This window comes from Plectropomus leopardus, chromosome 7 (assembly GCF_026936395.1).
Source record: "Plectropomus leopardus strain MGB_pleo_1.0 chromosome 7, ASM2693639v1, whole genome shotgun sequence".
NCBI classification, from domain to species: Eukaryota; Metazoa; Chordata; class Actinopteri; order Perciformes; family Serranidae; genus Plectropomus; species Plectropomus leopardus.
The window spans coordinates 37,446,094-37,465,934 of NC_142182.1; the positions used below are offsets into that span (position 1 = coordinate 37,446,094).

Genomic DNA, 19,841 nt, shown 5'->3' on the forward strand with positions numbered 1-19,841 from the left:
TGGTCTTCCTCTGGCTGTCCTAATTTTCCCTGTTCACCTTCAATGCTCTGGCAAAAGTCTGCAGTTCTGGCCATACTGAACTGAACATCTAAGCTCTTATTTTACAGAATTCCAAAAAGCATGTCAGCAAAGTCAAAATATTCCGAAGAAGGCAAAAAGAAAAACACAGAAGTCAGAAGCTTCTCAACTGTGTTAAGTGTCCTGATGCACAGGGTACCGTTTCACGGTCAAAATCCTCAGCATGGTCAAGGATGTGCTGGAACAGCTCAACCAGCTCAACTCTTTTATCGTGGACCGTACACACCAATCTGGAGTTAAAGTGCCTAGCTATCCAACACTTCAAGCACTAAAGCAGCCAGATCATTTGCTTGTTTTTCTGTTTTAATGCACACCTTGCACATTGCATATTTACTCTACAGTGAACTTTTGCTCATCTCTGCACTAAACTGTTCAGCTCTTACTCCCAAAAAGCTACATTGCATACATTTTTCATATTGTACTTACTAGAGTATGTGTTACAGTACTTTGCTTTATTTTTATTATTATTATATTATAGAGTTCATACCGGGAGTCACATAGAACAACCTACTGCTCAACATCAGTAAAACCCGTAGCTGATTGTTGATTTTAGAAAGAAGGAGGCAAAGAGACACACCCCTATTCATCTCAGCTCCAGGTGAACAGCTATAGGTTCTTTGGAATTACTATCACTTAGAACCTATATTGGTCATCACACATCACCACCCACGTTAAAAAAGCACAGAAAAGGCTCTACTTTCTACAGAAACTTAGGAAGCTAAATTCCAGAGCAAGATTCACATTACCCTTCCACAGAGAAGCAATAGAAAGCATACTGACTGGAAACATCACCAACTGGCATGGTGCGACACGAAGGCTCTATGGCGGGTGATTTAAACTGCCCAGAACATCACTGATCAAATTTACAGAGCATCAGTGACCTCGATGAAGTGAGGTGTCTGCACAGAGCCCAGAAGACACTGAAAGACAGCAGACAGCCCAGCCGCAGTCTGCTCACCCTGCTGCCATCTGGAAAAAGACACAGAAGTATCCACTGTAGCACCTCCAGACTACAGAGCAGCTTCTTTCCCCAGACTGTGAGACTCCTGAACTCCTCCTTCAACACCAAAAAGATGCAGCAGGATTTAGGATCAACTTTAATTACATTTCTTCTTGAACCACGTTTAAGAAAAAATACAAGAAATCTACCTTGTACCTTGTACCTTGTGTATTATAATTATCTGCAGAGGATGTTTTCAGCTCAAGAGAGAAGTCCATTAAGGTATTTCTGCTGATTTGTAAAATGCAGCGTAGCGTGAATCCTGTCGGTCGATCTGTGTTCGTTTGGCTGAAAGTGAACAAGGGCAGATGTGTTTCATTTCAGTCTCCTGCCCACTTTCCCTCCAAGGGATGTCAGCTGTTCTGTAACACCAAAGGCTGTGGGGAAGTGAAACAGGGGTGTTAGTTTTTATCATGGACTGCATATAAAGATGGATGACGCATCCCCAAACAGTCTAGCAAATATCCAGCACACTGATTGGCTCACACAGTTGTCAGTAATGACAAAAAAAATCACCTTTTTATAGCATCAAATAATGAATTCAAACCAAAGTAATCAGAAAAATAAACTCTTGAACAAACATCAAGGTGATTACAACAACTTTAAATGACAAAAACCATCTTTAGGAAAAATTTATATGACCTGTACTATGAGTTTTTAGTTTGGCCTATGTCCCATTCACTATCATGGAGGGCAGGCTTTATAACCTATACTGCAGTCAGACACCAGGGGGCAATCCAGATGTTTTACTTTTGCAGAGCTGTCATGCTATACTTGTATAGTATACTATACTTGTATTGTGCTTTTCTAGTCTTACTGACCACTCAAAGCGCTTAAACACTACATGTCACATTCACCCATTCACACACACATTCACACACACATTCACACACTGGTGGCCGAGGCTACGAAACAAGGTGCCACCTGCTACTCAGGAACCATTCACACCAAATCACACTCCGATGACGCAGCATCGGGAGCAATTTTGGTATTCAGTATCTTGCCCAAGGATACTTGGACATGTTGCCCAGAGGAGCTGGGGATCGAACGGCTGACCTTCCGATTAGAGATCACTTACTTAATATGACCCCCTTCCAGACTTGGTGCAGATGTATTTAATCAGTGTTTTAGCTGCTTAGGAGGACATGGACAGTAATTAGTGACGGAGTGTCATTGCATCTCGCCGGTTAAGGAGCTGAAACAACCGCGTTCACCTGGGTGTTGCATTCCAATCAATACCAGTTGGAGCTGGAGACAATGAAAACCCATGTCTACTGCAGAGTCATTTGACCCAGGTGTGAATGCTGACTGTTCGCATTCCCATTGCATCTATAAGGCCAAATGCTAGTGGGTGTTAGCGGTTTTTTTGTGCAGTGGGAATGAGGTTATACAGTCCATAATTTTCACATGTAGAGTCTCATCTGAAGGATCAGGTTCACTTCAGTTTTTTAGACAATTGGAGTGACACCTCTGATAGTGCGGAGACTCCTCTGAGGGGAAGTCAGTGAGGGCATACTGAATGACTATGTGAAGGCAGCTAGAGGGAGAGAGGAGTGGGTGGGTGAGAGAGAAGGTGTGGAGGGGACAAAGGCTGCCTTAATTGCCTACAAAACAGAATGGCGGAAAACTTCAAAGGTGGCCACTGAGAGAATACCAGAGGATGGCATGAAGAAATCATGCTACAACATACTTTATAGCAAGAATGGCAGAGCTGAGTTACAGATGACTGCAAAGAACTATACAGCTCTGAGCAGGTACTTTGTTCAGTTGGAGCCCTGCAGGATTAACTGTGAATGGCATAAATATCATGAAGACATGTGTCCATGTTGTTGAGTGAGTGTGTCTTTGTGCTGTGCTTATGCGATCATGGAGATTGACAGGAGACTGCCTGCCATCACTGCCTGCCATCACTCATCACACTTCCTGTGGACTGTTTGGATGATAGGGACAAACAGCAGGCATGTGGTCAGGAGCTGGTTCAGGTCCCCAGGGTCTCGGAGCTGTCAGAGGTAACGCTGTTTCTTCTGTGTGTAAACATTCTGAACATTAGTTTGGCTGCTGGTAATTAATCACAGATTTTCATTATGTCAATTCAATAACATTACTCTGTGTTTTTATCACTGAACAGAGAATCAAATGATTTTCTCCTGAATTCAACTTAAGATGCTGTGAGGAAGGAATCAACATTTAGTGGGTGAAGTCTGATTTTCACATGTAAGAAATTTAAGCTTTTGTTTGTGTAAAGAGAACAACAATAGCCATAAAGATACAGAATTTAGAGTAAAGGATATGAGCTAAAGGAAGGCAGAAGAAGGTGGTTGGACTTTGGAGACATTTCAGGAACTAAGTCTGTATATTAATTTAATTCTTAAATAAACTCTTCTTCTTTTTATCATTATCATTATTATTATTCATTTCATGTACTAACTTATATTATTATTATTATTATTATTATTATTATTGTTATTATTATTATTAATTTTATGTACTAATTTATATCCTGAATGTAATCATAACATGAATAACCTGTTGATGAGGCTTATCATTTTATAAAATTTAGATATGGTTTTAGAGGAATTATAATGACTGGATTATCAAATTTTAGGGCTAAAGTGATACTACTGTACTCAGTCTATTGATCCCAATGACTGTAATTTCATGTACTGTGTGTCCCTCTGCGGACCAGAACTGTAACTTAGTATATTTAATTTTCGAATTAATCAGCTAATTGCAGCTGAAACAATTAGCTGATTAATTCGAAAATTAATTGGCAAGTATTTCTTTCGTGTAAGTCTTTTTTAAATTTTTTAATTTTTTAATGGTGTCATCTCTCCAGTCTTGGCCACATGATAGAGTCTTTGCACACAGCAAAAAACCTGCCCTTATATGGCGTTTAGGGGGTGTTGCCTGTGCTAAAAGGTCACTTAAGATCAAGTGGGATGCATCATTGAGCACACCTGGTCAGAGCAGATTTGCATGGTTAAGAATGTTTGGTGCATCTGGAGTTGACTATCAGTAAATTAAGAGAAAATGTAAGAGAATGCTGCTGCATGAAGCCCATTCTTAGATACTAAACAACAAGCTGCCATTCTGTCTTGATCTTTACAACTGCAGGTGTCACGCTGAGAACTGGAGGAGTTGGCCATGAACAGCTCCTCACATAACAACAGCTCCCATCACAGCAACATCACCTCCAGCTGCTTTAATGACAGCGCCCTCCTTTTGTACCATGTATTCAACCCGTTTGGTTTCTACACTTATTCTGGAGCAGATGCACCGATTTTACAGTTGGTGGCTTGGCTGATCCTTGGTATTGGCCTTTCTCTGACCCTAGCGGCCATCTTGGCTCTTTTCTCTCAGGTATGAACATCATGACTGAGTATTTCCTGTTTGTGTCATGTGGCTCTCTGGAGGCCAGAAACTTTGTAATAACTTTACAGCAATAATTTTCTCCAGAATTACCATTAACATGACACACACTTTCATGGTGCCCAGTGGCTGAACTGTCATTCAGCGCCATTATCACATCAATGTTGAATTATTGCTTTTTTTCATGACCAAAATCATTCCCATCATCCATCAGTGGAATACATCATGACACTCTGTTAGCATGTCTCCTTCTCTTCTATGAAAAACGCCCTTTGCCAAATGTGAGCAAATTTAAAAACTGTAAGGAACCTTGGAGTTATATTAGATCAAGATCTATCTTTTGCCTCCGATATAAAACAAACTTCAAGGACTGCTTTCTTTCACTTGCATAATATTGCAAAAATTAGACATATCCTGTCTCAAACAGACACCAAGAAATTAGTGCTGCATTTGTTACTTCTAGGCTGGATTACTGTAACTCCATATTAATCGGTCTCTCCAACTGGTGCAGAACACTGCTGCACGTGTACTAACGGGAACCAAGAAAAGGGATAATATTTCTCCCATTTGAGCTTCTTTGCACTGGCTCCCTGTAAAATCCAGAAGTTAATTTAAAATCCTCCTTCTTACCTACAAAGCTCTAAATGGTCAGGCTCTGTCCTATCTGTTGCAGCTCATAGTTCCTTAACAACCCTCAAGATAACTGCACTCTGAAAATGCAGGGTTACTTGTGGTTCCCAAAGTCTCCAAATGTAGGATGGGAGCCAGAGACTTCAGTTACCACACTCTTCTTTTATGGAGCCATCTTCCAGGGTCAGTCAGGGAGGCAGACAAAGTCTCCACTTTTAAGGGTAGACTTAAGACCTTCCTCTTTGATAAAGCTTATAATTAGGGCTGGCTCAGGTTGCCTGGACCAGCCCCTAATTAGGCTGACATAGGTTTAGATATACACTGAGCTCCTTTTTCCTTCTCTTGCTCCCTCCATCTGAAGCGCTCTTGTCTTTTTCTTGCATTACACTAACTCTGTTGCCTCTCAGGAACATTCCTGATCCCTTGTTTTGTAGTTTTCCTGGATCTTGGCTGCAGTCTTGGCTGTGCCTGATCATGGTGATGGCTGTGCTGATGCTGTGACCCTGCCTTTGGCTGTGCTCCTGCTGTGGCTGCATTGATACTGCACCTTCGGCTCGTCTTGATCGTGGTCTTAGTTTTGCCATTGCTGGGGTCCTGTCTGAAGCTGTGCCTGTGTCGTGGACCTTGGTTACGCAGATGGCATGATCTTGCTCGATGCCACATTCTGCTGCCATTATTATGCGTCATGCCTCCACTATTAATATACGCATGGGACTCTTATCAACACCTACGATATTTGCATGTAACATCACATGCTATTATAGAGTGCATTTAGTAATTTTATGTCTATCACTATTTGTATATAATGTGCTGTTGTTACCATTATTTCTTTGCTTCTCTCCCCCTCTCTTTCTCTCTCTTTCACGCTCGTTCTCTTTCCGCTTTGTCATTACTTACTCTATTAGATTGTTACTTACAACTTCTATTGCACGTCTGACCGTCCTGAAAGAGGGATCCCTCCTCATTCGCTCTTCCTGAGGTTTCTACCATTTTTTTCCCCCATTACAGGGTTTTTTTTCAGGGATTTTTTCCTTAGAGGATGTGAGGGTCTAACAGCAGAGGGGATGTTGTATTCTGTAAAGCCCTATGAGGCAAACTGTGATAATAGGCTTTATAAATAAAATTGAATTGAACTGAATTGAGTTGGCCGGCATGCATACTACAGCATTTTTGTCTGTTTTTGCGGATCCGTGTACACAAGGATTGTTGTCACAATGGTATCATATGAACACTGAATTTTTTTAAATGCAAAGGAAAGACTTACTTTTTTAGTAGAGCTGCATAGACAGCTAATGTTCAGGATGTGATGTAGCTTACTGCAGTGTCTATGAACAATGAAAGTTTGGTGTCCTTGTGTTTGGTGTTTTAAACTTGTTTTTTATTGTAATTAATGTCTGTTGTGTTTTCCCCATGCTGCTCATCCAAACTGGATTTCTCTTATCACACTGTGGGGTTGATGGTTTCTACCTCTTGCCTGCGACATAACCGTGGCTGTTTACCAAGCCAGGACACACTGGAGACATGCTGCAACTGACTGAACTCTAATTAGCATGACAGAAAGCAGGTTACAGCTACTAGACTTCTTTTAGAGAAATTCCTCTGAAAACTTTCTTGGCCCTGATATGATAACGGATGATATTTTTTGGTGCCATTAAAAATATTGCAGTGGTTTCTAAATAATTTTCTTTTCTTTTTTTATGACCAATTTTTTAAAAATGTATTTCACTTTTCAAGTGGAAGTGGCAGTACATGGCTTTGGACGGTATAAAACAGCAGACATAAACAACATACTCAAGTATACAAAAATATACATACATTATCATTTATCTGCTCATGCTGTCTGCTTGTGGTTTTCCAACCACCCTATGACCCTGTAATCCAAAAACAAAAACAAAACTCTTTCACAACCCAATTCCAAATTCCAATTTCCCTCTAAAAAAATTAAAAAAAAAATAAAACATGCACAGATGTGCATCTTATAAAAAATATGTTATGCTTATTAAATTGATACTGAATAAGAATGTGTGGTTTCTATTGATAAGTGTACAGGAAATTACTTATAGTTGGCTGGGGTGAGTGCTACCCGTGGATCAATCACAGGCCCTGCATGCATTCCAACTAAAGTAATGATTTAACCTTCAGAGCTGCATTCTGAAGGTATTGCATGTTATCTGTCTTTGCCCTTTGTGCTCGAGCTGTCATGGCTCCTGCATTCTCCTCCTCCCCACCGCCAGTGTTTTTCCACTCACCTCACTCTGACCTGCTCTACCTGCCAGCCACGCCCACTGCTGCAGCCCGCTCTCCCTCAGCTGCAGCTCATCTCCAATCAGTCCGGTGTTTAAGACACTCCCACACATTCACTCACTGCCAGATTGTTCCTCTGCATTATGCACGACTCTCCAGCGTTTTCCTGCCAGATTTACCGTTGCCGACCCAGCCTGTTCCCGACCAGCTCTCTGTGCCTGCCTCCCCGTGTACCTACCTGCCTTCTGTCCCCGACCACGTGCTTCGCTCCGGCGTTCCGGAAATCTGACGGCTTCACTGGCAAAGACCTCCCCGCTCGACCACGACGATCCTCCTGCCTGCTCCTCGACGGTACTGTTGTTCTTTCGGCCTGTTTTCCCGGCTACGGATCCTCTGCCTGTCCCCGACCACGATTCAGCGCTATCCCCGACAACATTCCCACACGTGTTGTCGGCTCGTAGAGCTACGGGGTTTCCTGTTCACCAGCCACAGTAGGTTCACGCTTCGTGTCTTCGCTTCGTGGGATTCCCAGAGACATTGTTTGGGCTAACCGCCCGAAGAACGAACTGAAATCCTGTGAGCTGATCTTCGTTTGTGTTGGTTACAATAGAAGTCATTACCAACTAACTCTGAGTTTTGGCGTACTGCATCTGGGCTCTAACACAGCCCGTTTCACGAGCACTAGATGCTTCTGATGTTAAAACCTCATAGAATGACAGCTTTCACTGGTATATACTTAGCTTATGGGGAGGTTTCCATCTCATTATCAACATTTTCTTTGCAACTGCCTAGCCCGCAAACAATACTCTCTTCATGTGATGTATCATCAGATGTATCATCATTCAATAATAGATAGATAATAGGTATCTTCATCGCAACTTTATCAGAAAGAATAATAGAAACATTAACCCAAAAGGAATGGACCCCTGGGCATTCCCACATCATGCATATATGTGCCCAATAATTTTTGGGGACACAATAAACACAGGGGACTTTGAATGATCCGGATTTGGCAACATTTCCTTGGAGATAAATAAAATCTTTGAATTAATTTATAATGGATTAATTGATGATTATGATTGTGAGAAGTTAGGGGGATATTGCTCTATAATCTCTGCCAATTTATATTTAAATCAATATCTTTCAAATCAAAGTTCCAAACAGTGACAATGCCGGTAGGTCCATTTAGTTTTACTTGTAACTTGTTATATAAGCAAGACACAAAACCACTTTTAACTTTTGTACAGCTCAGTAGATGCATTAAGGGATGAGAAAACAAGGGTTGATTCCATCGTTCTCGTAAATGTGCATTGCAGTGTGCAACTGTAAGTAAAAGAAAAATAAAGTGCTGGGCAAGTTGAAGGTTTGTTTAAGACCTTGAAATGATCTATGGCCATCTTCATTACATATATTGGACCATGAATGAACTCCCTGTTTTTGCCAATGGGGGACGGTGGCTGTCTTTCCACCTAAAAGTAAAAAATTGTTTCAAAATATAGGGGGATCTAAGTGCCATTTAGTGTCCCATTGACCTATTCTAGCAATGCATTTCCAAACCTTAATTGAGTGTGCAAAGATTGGTCCAAATTTAATATGACAATAATTTTGAGAGAAACCGGAAAAAAGAACATCTTTAAGAGTACATGGAGATACTATATGCTTCTCCATCTCCACCCATGGTACATCAGAGTCCTTATCAACACATCTTGACAGTGGCCTGAGCATAAAGGAGAGATAATACATTTGGAAACTGGAAACAGATAACCCTCCTGCCTTCCTGCTGTTTTGGAGTATAGAGTTACTAATTCTTGGATGTTGATCCTGCCTCAAAACAATTTTCTGACTAAACTTTGACATATACCAGTCTGTGATAATCAACCAGCATGTGTTTCTGCTATCCTTATTAAAGTGAAAATATTTCATATTTGTCGCTAAAAATGGTATAATTTAATGTAAATCATGTTTATTGACCCTAAATTCCTAATATAATTACAACATTTGTGCTAATGAGTTGATATTAAGTTGGCTTAGATAATTTAAAACACAACTGAGTGACAATTTATACTTGATATACTTGTAATTGATCTGTAAACAGTGAAACCAGACCAGGTCATTTTGACCCAGGAGGATACCAGGTGTCATTATTTGCTGCCACTGAAAAACCTGATATGAACTACATTGAATAAGATTCATAATTTTGTTTGTTTTTTTAGTCAACCATTTGGCATAATTTCATATAAATCATCTTTACTGACCATAAATCATAAACAGAAATGTAAAACTAGTGTTAATAAGTTGGAATGGAGTTGGCTTAGAATATGTAACACATAAATGCGTGATAATTTATACTACTGCTTCTAAAACACTTAAATAAAACCGGGTCATTTTTGACCCGTGAGACAAATCTTGAACAAATGGCCCAAGGAGCACACAAGGGCTAGCACTGGGGCCCTTAGATGTTTTTTTTTTTATCTCGTATCTTCTTGTCATGTTTTATCCTGTATGTTGTCTGTGGTGTCGGAAACTGTGTTAATGGATGCCTTCTTTCTACTACTGTTTACTTTCCACTGCAAAGCAAATCTACTTATGTGTATTAATGAAGTAACCTGACCCTGAACCTGAACCATGTTCATTATAAATACTAAGCATATTCCATCAGCACAGCATTATGTTGAAATAAGTGAAGAGCAGGAGACATGTAGGCAAATAGTAAGGACAGAAATCAGACAGACTACAGAGCTGTCTCAGCTGTGGGACTTATGCTGGCTGGGAAATGCTTTGGTAGACGTGCTCTGGGTCACTGTGATGGCTCCAACAAATCTGATTGCCTGAACAGTGTTATTTGCATTCTGCTGTTTGAGCTGTCTTGCCATTGATGTTCCTGAATTTTCATTGTTTTCACAGAGTAGTTTTGGGACTAAAAAATGAATATTCTGCCTTTTTATTATATTTTGTCTAATTCAAATTTTAGTTAAACATTTTTTCCTAAATTTACCCTTATCAAATTGTTCTGCCAAATGTTTCACCAATCAGTCATTTTGTTTTCCAGTGGTTGAACTTTCTCCTCACCTTCTGTTTGCTTCCATTAACTATAATCTTTACATTTTCCTCTAATAAATGCTTTGAGCGCATCCCAAACAGTAGCTCATCTTTATTTTTTCCTTTAAAGGTTTAAAATGATTCCATATCCTTGCCAAGTCTTGCAGCTAATTGTTCATCTTGTAATGTACTTGTGCATGATCACTGAGAACCTATCATGGTAATCGCACATCACCACCCAGGTTAAAAAAGGACAGAAAAGGCTCTACTTCCTACGCAAACTTAGCAAGGCTAAATTCCAGAGCAAGATCCTGGTTAACTTCTTCAGAGGAGCAATAGAAAGCATATTGACTGTAAACATCATCAACTGGCATGGTTGGTGCACGGCCCAGGACGGGAAGGCTCTATAGCGGGTGATTAAAACTGCCCAGAACATCACTGGTTCCATTTTACAGAGCATCAGTGACCTTGGTGAGGTGAGGTGTCTGCACAGAACTCGGAGGACACTGAAAGACAGTAGCCAACCCAGCCATTGTCTGTTCACCCTGCTGCCATCTGGAAAAAGATACACAAGTATCCGCTGCAGAACCACCAGACTACAGAGCAGCTTCTTTCCCCAGGCTGTGAGACTCCTCAACATCCTCCTTCAGCACCAAAAAGATGAAGCAGGATTTAGGCTCACCTTAAAATTGATTATTTACTATTTTTAATAGGACATGAGCAAAGAATTGTGGGTACTTTCTGCCCACTAAGAAAACACACATGCCTCCTCGAAAATTCTCTGAAGGAAGGACTCTGTCCTTGGTAGAATTTGAAGGATCCTTGACAATCAGAGCAGTCCTTTGGCAGGATGCGATGACGGCAGCTCCTTGAAGTTCAGCCGTTTGAGGTTCCTCCCTTGAAATTGAGAAACACTCAGGGTGCAGCCTCTGATTGGCCTGACCATTTCCTGACCTCACACATCACTGGGGGCAAGGGCCATAGTTTGTTTGCATATTTGGAACCAAGCAAAACGGCCACATGGTCACTCTTCCCAAACACAGTTTTTTTTTGTCCTGCGATGGTTAAAAAAAACCCTTGTCCATATTCTGGTCAAGTTTTTGCCATCCAAGGAAAAATGGCTTTCTGAGCTGTGGTAGTAACTCTGCTCTGTATCCTCTGAACAGCATGCAACAGTGATCCAGAGTGTTAGTTCTCCTTGTGGCACAGTCAACATGTTGATGGAGGCCAGGCGTTAGGGTCACCTGATTGATGCCACCAGCAACAATGAGCTCAGACTAACTGCTCTGTGAGCAGTTCAGCTCTTTGCACAGATCCCACAGGCCAGCCTCTGTTTGCTTGTGGTTGAATGTTTGCTGTTATAATGACCGCTGTTAATTTCATTGGTACAAAGTGCCGTCTGCATTTGACTGACATGATTTGAAAACTTTGAGCGGCCAGGTTGCAAAGTCAGCAGGCGGAGGATGGGGACTAAAATAGATGTGGCATAAATTTAACACAGCAGAGCTGTCAGAGAGGCACACAGACTATGAAGAGAAACCGGTTTGCAACATACATCACTCTGGGAATCTGTGTGTGTGTGTGCGTGCATGTGTGTGCGTGCATGTGTGTGTGTGTGTGTGGCAGTGTGTGTCTGCTATTTTTGATTTAAGCTTAGCAATTCACCCTAAAGCGAAGCTAAACTAGTTAATTTGAAAGGCTATTCTTAATCTTTCTCACCCATCCTGGAAAACTCTACAGCCAATTGTATTTGTTATAGTGTACCGTGCCCCCGGCCCATACTCTGAATTTCTATCTGAATTCTCTGAGCTTATATCAAGTTTAGTGCTTAAATCAGACAAAGTAATTATCATAGGGGATTTTAACATTCACATGGATATTAATAATGATAGCCTTAGTGTTAGGGTTAGGGTTAGTGTGTACATAAACCCACTCATTGCTACAATCACACCCTAGATCTTGTCTTAGCATACGGCATCAATATTGAAGATTTATTAGTCTTCCCTGAGAATCCTGCTCTGTCTGACCATTATCTAATAACTTTCAATTTTTTACTACTCGACTACAAGCCTCTCAGCAAGAGTTACTATTCTAGATGTCTATCTGATTCAGCAGTGGCTAAATTTAAGAAATTGATTCCTTCTGCATTGACATCATTACTATGTCTTACAGTGACTGAGAATACTCTCACTAACTTAAGTCATTCTGAAACTCATTGTCTTGTTGATAGTGCTACTGTCTCACTGCGAAGAGCTCTCGACTCTGTTGCACCTTTCAAGAAGAAATTAATGAAACAAAGAAAATTAGCCCCATGGTTTAACTCCAAGCTCCGCAAATTGAAACAAACGTTGTGAAAATTTGAAAGAAATTGGCGTTCAACCAACCTCAGAGAGTCCTGTTTAGTCTGGCTGGATAGTCTTAAAGTGTATAAGAAGGCCCTCCGCCATGCCAGAGCAAACTATTACTCATCATTAATTGAGGAAAACAAAAACAATCCCAGGTTTCTTTTCAACACTGTAGCCAGGGTGACTCAGAGTCACAGCTCTATAGAGCCTTATATTCCTTCGGCCCTAAGTAGTGACGACTTTATGAGTTTCTTTAATGATAAAATTATAACTATTCAAGATAAAATCCATCACCTCTTGAGCTTAACTGACCTGATCCCAGACTCAGGTAGCTTGAATATGGCGGCAAGGCCTGAAATTTATTTGGACCATTTCTCCCCCCATTGACCTTTGCCGACTCTCTACTGTGTTTTCTGCATCTAAGCCATCAACATGCCTGCTAGACCCCATCCCAACGAGGCTACTTAAGGAAGCTCTACCCTTATTAGACAATTCTTTATTAGATATAATTAATACATCTTTATTAACGGGCTATGTACCACAGTCCTTTAAAGTAGCTGTGATTAAACCTCTTCTAAAGAAACCCACTCTCGATCCTGAGATTTTAGCTAACTATAGAGGATATCTAATCTCCCCTTTATTTCTAAAATCCTTGAGAAAGTGGTTGCTCATCAACTCTGTGACTTTCTCCAAGATAATAATTTATTTGAGGACTTTCAGTCAGGCTTTAGACTTCATCATAGTACAGAAACGGCACTAGTAAAAATTAACAACGATTTATTGATTGCTTCTGATTCAGGTCTGGTCTCTGTTTTAATCCTTTTAGATCTCAGTGCCGCTTTTGACACCATTGACCATGAAATCTTACTGCACAGACTGGAACAGTTAATTGGCCTTAAAGGAACAGCACTAACCTGGTTTAAATCTTACTTATCAGCTCGTTCCCAATTTGTTCACATCAATGACCAATGTCATCAATGTCCGTGCATACTAAGGTCTGCTTCGGAGTGCCACAGGGTTCTGTGCTTGGACCGATCATTGTTACTTTATATATGCTTCCTCTAGGCAACATTATTAGAAAACACTATAAATTTTCATTGTTATGCTGACAATACATAAATGTATCTATCTATGAAACCAGATGAAACTGATCAGCTATCTAGACTTCAAACATGTCTTAAGGACGTAAAAGCCTGGATGAGCCATAATTTCTTGAAGTTGAATTCAGACAAAACTGAAGTTATTGTTCTTGGCCCAAACACCTCAGAAACTCCCTTTCTAACAATATAATTACTCTAGATGGCATTACCTTGGCCTCTAGCACATCAGTAAGGAACCTCAGAGTTTTATTTGATCAAGATTTATCTTTTGCCTCCCATATAAAACAAACTTCAAAGACTGCTTTCTTTCACTTGCACAACATTGCAAAAATTAGGCATATCCTATCCCAGATATATGCTGAAAAATTGGTACATGCATTTGTCACATCTAGGCTGGATTATTGTGATTCCCTATTATGCGGTTGCCCCAACAAATCTCTTACGTCGCTCTAACTGGTGCAGAACGCTGCTGCTTGTGTTCGGGAACCAAGAAAAGGGACCGTATTTCTCCTGTTTTAGCTTTGTTACACTGGCTCCCTGTAAAATCCAGGATTTAATTTAAAATCCTCCTCCTTACTTTCAAAGCTCTAAATGGTCAGGCTCCATCCTATCTGTCGCAGCTCATAGTTCCTTACCAACCCTCAAGATCACTGTGCTCTGAAAATGCAGGATCACTTGTGGTTCCCAAAGTTTCCAAATGTAGGATAGGAACCAGAGCCTTCAGTTACCATGCCCCTCTCTTATGGAACCATCTTCCAGTTTCGGTTAGGGAGGCAGACACCGTTTCCACTTTTAACGGTAGACTTAAGACCTTCCTCTTTGATAAAGTTTATAATTAGGGCTGGCTAAGGTTGCCCATAGTTAGGCTGACATAGGTTTAACTTGCCGGGGGACTTTCTATGGGGGTCAGAGAGCAGTGGGGACTAACACTGCTCTCTGACCTTTAAGCCATAATAGCTGATTAGTGACCCTAGTTTCGTTAGTGTGTATATAGTTTCTTGTGCTCAGTTGAAATCCCCGTCCGTGTGATGTGGAAGAGGGAGAGGTGGCAGAGCTTTCGGCCCGATCCGGCGGGGGTGGTTTTGAGTCAGTTCAGACCTGTCACTCTGGCTCTGCTTCCTCTCTCTTTCTTTCTCTTGTATTACTGCTCTCTGGCATTCATATTTAAGCTGTAATTGCTAATCAATGACTCTAGGATCCTCATTGAGTGCTTATCCTTTTTACTGTTCACCACCTTGGTTCTGTTGAACTGCACTATGCTAATCCCGTTGCCTCTCTGGAGCATTCCTGCTTCCTTGTTTCCTAGCTTTCCCGGATCCTGGCCCAACCCTGGCTGTGCCTGATCGTTCTGATATCTGTGCTGGCGCTGTGACCCTGCCTTTGGTTGTGCTCGTGCTGTGGCTGTACTGATACTGTGCCTGTACTGATACTGTGCCCCCCACTCGCCCTGATCATGCTCTTGGTCCTGGTTGCACCGATGCTGTGATCATGCCTTTGAACACCTCCGTATCAATATATGCATGACACTCTTATCAACACCCACTTCTTTTTCCGGAGTTTTTTCTTGGATGATGTCTAAGGGCAGAGGGATGTCGTACACTGTAAAGCCCTCTGAGGCAAACCATGTTTTGTGATAATGGGCACTATAAATAAAATTGACTTGACTTGATTTGTGTGTGTGTGTGTATGTGTATGTGTACCCTGCAGTATATAAAGTAATTGTAATACGATACGCGACCTGACCCCGGATAAGCGGAAGAAAATGGATGGATAATTGTAATACAATAATATAGTATATATTTATTATTGTAAAAATCAGCCATTCTGCATGAATTGATGCTAATACTTTTGTACTTCAACTTTAAGTTAAGTTTTGTAGGCAGGACTTTTACTTGTAACAGAATATTTCTACAAGATGGTATTGCTTCTTTTACTACAGTAAAAGATGTGAGTACTCGTTCCATAGCTGGAATTTAGTTAGCAGTAACGATGCAGCTCCCGAGGAGGACCCGTGCTGAGTGGCAGCTACACTGTCTGCATGATTTCAGCTCCACTGACAGTCAAATGTCTGCTGTGAAGACGCCCACTACATGTCTTGCTATCTTATTGAGGAGAAAGAAGCACGCCTGTAAGTGACTGAGTCTTTGTGCACTGTGGTGGTCAGCAGCTCCTCCTTGGCTCGGGCTGGACTGGGGGAGCTTGTAAGCACAATGACTGGCTCAGCTGCTCGGGGGCGTGGGTGGGTCCATGGACGGCGTGGTTGCAAAGACTGCAGAAGTGCTATGATGTCATCTACCACACAGGGCTGGCTGTTGTCTGCTTGTTGAGGTTTTTTTGTTTTGTGGGGTATTTCAGCTTTTCTGGATATTTTAATGGTGACTTTTCTTTTTCTGTACTTATCTGGACAGCTCTTCTGTTTAATCACTTCGACTTCCAAGTCATGCATTTTGAGAGTCAGACTCACAGCCAATGGTAAACATTTTTTCATAAGCTAACTTATGTGGCTGACAGGTAAGAATATCAGAGATGCTCACTAACTAATGTCTCAGTCCTCTTTCTGCACAATGGAAAGGACAAGAGTTAACCACTTGGAAACTGATCAGATTGGCTTGATTTCTCTCAAAAACATAGGAAGAATGGGCAACGAGCAACAAAAGAAGAAATGATCCAAAAATAGCAAGAAGTTAGTAAGAAGCACAAGGAAATTTAGTAAAAAATATTAAAACAAACAAATAAATAAATGAAGTGAATACATAAACAAATAAAAAAGGAAATGACCTTAAAGAGGTGCTTAAAAGTTATATTAATTCTGTAACATAATTTTAAATTTGTAATTATGATAAATGATAAAATCTACTAATTTCTTGCAGCGTGTGGAACATTTTTAACAAGTTGCTCACTGCCTTTTTCTTGTTTTTGAAATAAATTGCACAAAATGTGCTTATATCAAAGGGTTAAATACTTGTGAAAGGCATCTGAAAGCAGCATGAGAAAAGTCATACTGATTCAGGTTTCAAAGGGTTGATAGATTTTTGTATGTGCCAGCAAGGAAAAAATCTGTTTTTGTGTGTGTTTTCAAGGCTTTCTCAGGTAGACATATTATTTTGTGTCATTGCAGGTATGAGACGCCCTCTAGTGTCCTAGAGGGACTCTAGGCGTAGCCATTCTTTTACCCAGGAGGCAGAGTATTTCCTCTTCATGAAATGTTGGTACCTTAACCGTAACAATCCAGGGCCTTCATCTGAGGGAGGAGGGGCCAAGGCACAGAGTGGTGAAGCCTCCTGCTGACAGGAGGACTTGAAGGACCTGAGGAGACATCTTTATTTTTCTAGGGACAGAAAGGTAAGCTAACAACGGACTCACAGGCCTTTCTTTAGCTGCTGCAATGCTGAGAGCAATAAACAGCAGAGACATGTCTGTGTAGTGAGCCTTTATCAAGTAATTGAGAGACAGGTAGACCACACTGTTGATGATGTTATTCACTCACTCTCACCTGTCCTGCTGCTCACTGCTTACAAGAGAGCTGTGATTTTAGTCTGAAGAAAATGCCGAATATGTAAAAAACCTCAATGATAGAATTGTGTTTTTATTGTTCCACAGGTTTCTGTCTGTAGACACAGAGTCAGGTCCTCAGTTGAATCTCAAACACACACTCATATTGCTCTGTGCACAAAATGCACTTACCAGAATCAGGATTTAAAAAATATTAATCATTAATATTATTTTCTACCTTCATAGATTTATTGTTTTGACTAACATCAGTCATAATCCTAAATATCAAATATTAATTAATTTTAAAAAATGTATGCCAGGTTTTGTCATGATACCACTAAACATGAAAAAAAAACAAAACAAAAAAATAATTATTTTCAGTATACTACATGCTAAGTAGATTATTTATTTTTTGATTTTCCCATTGATATGTCACTGATTAGCTGCAACATTAATTTCTATACTCACACTCATACCGCTCTGCACACAAAATGTGCTTTTCAAAATCAGGCTATAAAAAATATTATACGCTTATATGATTCTCTACTTTCATTGAGTTATTTATTTTAACTGATATCAGTCATAATCATAAATATCAATTATTTATTTATTTATTTTTAGGTTTAACCTTTTATATGCCAGGCTTTGGTCATAATGCCACTGTGTTTTTAGATTAAAAAAAAAACACACACAAAAAAGAATTATTTTGAATTTAATACATGCTATGTAGATTTTTTCAAACATTATTATCTGGGATATGTCACTGATTAGCAGCAGCATTGATTGTGACAGTGCTACTGGAAATAGCATGTATTTGTAAAAATTAGGTCATCAGGTGGAAAATAATAAAATGACAAATTCCAAGGCAAAAGCCTTTTTATGCTATGATGGCTGTGAGATCAAAAATTGCAGTTTGAATGGGTTTCAATGGAGCATTTCTTGCACTTCACAGTCTGAATGTATCAATTCAGTTTCAACAGTGTATTTTAGACTATTGTAAGAGCTGAGCTGGAAATTCCAACATTAAACAAAAATACACAATCTTGCCAAAATGTATGTCTTATGCATGAACACTTTATGTGAAAGTAAGCAGTAAAATTATGATCTGAGCTATTGAGAGAATTATTTTCATTTTTTAGAATAATTCCTGATTTAGCAATGCTATAATAAAGGTGGATGCGTACAGTTTTTTTCTATCATTTTTTATTTTTCATAAGACTCATTTGGGTAAGTTTATCCTCAAAATGTTTATTCAGATCATCACCGCAGCACTAAACACTAACTGTGTTCAAACTGTTTCATTAACTGACAGAGAGTGGTGTATTTGTTAGATGTGTGTTTTGCTGTGAACAAACCACCAGCACCAGATACATTTAGGAGCAAACACTAGCAGGCCGAACTGACCAATCACTGCTCTTGTTGTTACCATTTGTTGTCTGTAATTCTAGTTTTGAGAAGAGAGACACGGTGAACAGAAGATATGGACAGCTTCTTCTCTTGTGGAAATAACTGATCATCGTTAGTAGTGTTGACTCATTACATGTGCTGAATAACAGTGTGTGTTACTGTGAGACTACAGCAGGATGGAACTGACCTGTTTGAATCCAGCATTTATGTGCTAGTGTGCGTACATGTTACCTTAGTTATGTCACTTGAGAACACAGGCAGACAGAACCTGTTGTACGTGTGATACTCGACAGAACGGCGTCAGGCTGAAATCCTGCAAGTAATGACATAATACAAGAAATCCGCAACTGCTTAAAGGGAGGGGGGCGGTGGATGGATCCAACCTGGACTTTTAAGCGGGAGTCCAATGTTTGCTTCTGTCTAAACGTGATGTTTTTTTTCCTACAACTTACCAGGTGCCTCCTTCCCCTCATCCTCACCATCCATATCAGCATGTGCATTTGTTGATGTCCCGGTGTTGGTTGCCATGTGCTTGTATTGTCTAAACACAATCATGGGCTGCTTGATCCCACCATGTGCATGTTTTGACATCACGGTAGCGCCATCCCAGAACATACAGTAAAGAGGAGATGCAGAAGGACACCAAGTGCAATATATGGAGACGCAGAAGTTCACTGCGGCAGCATGTGATGACTTAGGATGACTAGTAATGGCTTTACCTCCACTCCAGGTGCTTTTGGATAGTTGATGCTGAAATCATAAAGTCTGGTTGGTCTGCTTTGAGTTTTCTAGGATCACCTTCTGAATATCTCAGTCCGGTTGTTTAGCTGCACCAGAATCTGAGCCTAACCAAATCAACAGATTTTGGTTAATTTAGTGGCGTTTTTACATTAATACTTTATTTTACTTTTTTTGTCTTTCTTGCAGAGAAACTCACACTCTGCTTGTACATTGCACTGTCACATGCCTCGTTCAGCCCTGCCTGTGAGCTGAGCCTGTGAGCTGCAGCTCTGCTCTACCAGCCAACAAGAGTGCGAGCAGAGAGCAGGCCTGTCTGTGGTAACCATAGAGAAGTGTAACCTGACAACAAAGGAACGAGGAAGTCCTCCGTCATTGGAGGAGAGAGCACAAAGGGAG

The 19,841-nt window shown here is 40.5% G+C and overlaps 1 long non-coding RNA gene across 2 annotated transcripts; it reads left to right on the plus strand.

Moving 5' to 3' along the window:
* The first annotated feature begins 2,981 nt into the window (after nt 1–2,981).
* LOC148189260 (uncharacterized) lies at nt 2,982–10,459 on the plus strand. Of its 2 annotated transcripts, none has more exons than XR_015777110.1 (4): nt 2,982–3,087; nt 3,207–3,292; nt 4,193–4,438; nt 5,485–10,459. It is a non-coding gene; the product is annotated as an uncharacterized LOC148189260 (long non-coding RNA). The 2 variants fall into 2 exon arrangements; XR_015777111.1 differs by having other exon boundaries at nt 5,512–10,459.
* The last annotated feature ends 9,382 nt before the right edge of the window (nt 10,460–19,841 follow it).